This window comes from Pygoscelis adeliae, unplaced genomic scaffold, assembly GCF_000699105.1.
Source record: "Pygoscelis adeliae isolate BGI_AS28 unplaced genomic scaffold, ASM69910v1 Scaffold422, whole genome shotgun sequence".
Classification (NCBI taxonomy): domain Eukaryota; kingdom Metazoa; phylum Chordata; class Aves; order Sphenisciformes; family Spheniscidae; genus Pygoscelis; species Pygoscelis adeliae.
In genome coordinates this window covers 359,822-362,300 of record NW_008824188.1, presented here as the reverse complement: position 1 = coordinate 362,300, position 2,479 = coordinate 359,822, and positions in this window count along the sequence as shown.

The window sequence follows — 2,479 nt, the reverse complement described above, 5'->3', positions numbered from 1 at the left end:
AGAGCAAAGATCCACACTAAGGGCATTTAATTACCTGCAGGACAGAACAGGGAGGGAACAAAGGCAGGCATACAAACATATTAGGCCATTCATGTACAACGTTAAGTACTTTATTGTCAAAAAACAGCGGTGGCTAAGAACTGAAAAGTTTTGTATAAAGGCTCCTTGAAGAAACTCAAGGATGGAAAAGAACAACGTAAGACTGAAGAACACCTGACTTAAGAGGCCATCCCCACTTTGCAGAGAAATTCAAAATGAGCAGAACTCCTGGACTAAACCAGCCTAGAAAAGCCACGTTTCTATGCCAGCGAAGACCCTGCAAGTCCAGGGTAGCATCCTGTTTCACAGCTTGCCTCCCACCGTTGCACGTCCACTCACGTCCAATGTCACATTTCCCAAACTCTGCAACCAACAAGACTTATTATATTGTGAATAAATAAGGCATCGGTATTTTTGGCCACCTCTTCTCTCTCATTTACTATGTTTGATTATCGCCAAAAAAAAAAAAAACCCAAACCAAAAGAGCATAAGTGTTCCTTAGAAATCGGAACAGCCAACCATCAGGTGACACTACCATCTGAACACCCAATTACATCAGCAACAGAAAAGTGGTGATCATTTGAAGCTGTGTTTCCAGGAGAAGTTAGAGTTTTCCACACTCTTAATGGAGTTCCATATTTAATGCGCTAACCTAAATAATTTAAACCCCATAAAATTAGCTACACTTGCTAGAAAACATTCAAATTGCAGAGTGATTGTCACAACCCTGCGCCGGCCAGGCTGCCTAGCAAAAGACCACTCAGTCTCTGAGAAATGAGGTAATTCACCTCATTTACATACTGCAGGCCCCGTGCTGTCTCTTTTTGATATTTCTACAGTTCTCTTTAAAAATAAATAAATAAAAAAAATTGCAAACACCCATTTTGTCCTATGTAACCCAATAGTTTTAAATTCTCTTTAAAAGCGATCACAAGCAGAACAAGCCAAAATTTTCAAGTGAGTCCTCTTTTGAGTGCGGAAATGCTGATTCACTGAAACAAGAACGTTTCACAGAAACGCAGAAACAAATAACTCCGCTGAGGTCAGGCAGAAGTTTTGACAAACCCTGCCTGATTTTCTACCGGTTCATCTGTCAGGTTGCTGCAAAGCGAGGGCTTCCACCATCAGCGACTTCAGGGCCGTGCAGCCGTACCGCACAGCAAAACCACGAGGCTCCTGCACCCCAGGATCCCCCAAAGCCCTGGGCTTCAGCTTCAATTTGCTTTCAAAAAACTGTCAGCGTGCATACGCAGGCATTTCCCCATGGGTCAGAAGTACCAAGAATTCATGTTTCCTCACAGAAAACAGAGTTGTCCAAAGTGGAAGTTCTGATCGCTTTCCTAACACGGCTGGCTCCTCCGTGCAGCTCCGTGGCAGACACAGAAACGTCGTTAGACCTACAGACAGCAAGAAAAGCCGTACAAACAAACTGAAAATCGGATTTTCTTGCAGTGGGCTCCTAAGCAGGATTTTTAGGGTAGCCGTAGGATCTCTCCAATACAACCCACAGAGAAAAGGCACAGCTGTTTGTAGGTCTCCGAAGATGAACGTCCCTGCTGCAGACGGCAGAAGCCAAGCAGCCCTCACGGTTGTATTCCAGTCCTATTTTGTACGTATGACGAGAACAAAATTGATAAAATTCCCACAGCGAGAGCGCAGGCCTTGAACGCAGGGCGAGTCAGGACGATGGGAGGACTCTGCATGCCAAGCCTGCTCCCAGTCCATGCCCAGCGAGGGCTAACGAGGCCGTACTTTCACCAGGACCGATTCAAAGCCCAGATGTAAACACAGCAGCCCAAACTCACCACAGCCCAAGTCTAGTTTCTGCAGCAGACGTGTCCCGTCAGCCAACGTCCTCTGCCACACGTCTCGAGTTCACCATGGCAGAAGCAGCTCAATGCGCACCCCCAGATGTTGGAGCAATCAGCTGAGATTTTTTGGGACCCCATCATCTGTGTGAGTGCATAAATTGGGGCTCCCCTAGAATCCACTGGCCAGCCTGAAACTGAGCTAGCGTGTATGTATTTGTCCATCATGTATTTAATCCATATTCCTTTTACTCCAGAAGTAGCACCAGGAAAGCTGGCAAGCACGCCCAGGAAGACACCTCATGTTTTAAGCATCTTTAACCTCACTCACTCTCATGTTAAGTAATAGTTGCTTCACTCCCAGGCTTAATAGCAAGAGGCAGCACTGCGACTGCCTTTGATCATCAGTATTTCACACTAATTCTTGTAGTAGGACGATTAAGCCATCAGATTTTGATACCTATCCTCTGGCTTTCCACATGAGCTTAGCGTACGTATTGTTTTGCCTGTTTATGGAGACGGTGTCTATAAGGGGACAACAACAACGGCCCTCATGAACAGCTCACGACCACGGGAAGGAGAGGAAGCAGTCACCCGCACCAAAGCGCCTCGGCACAAGGGCGGGCGGATCA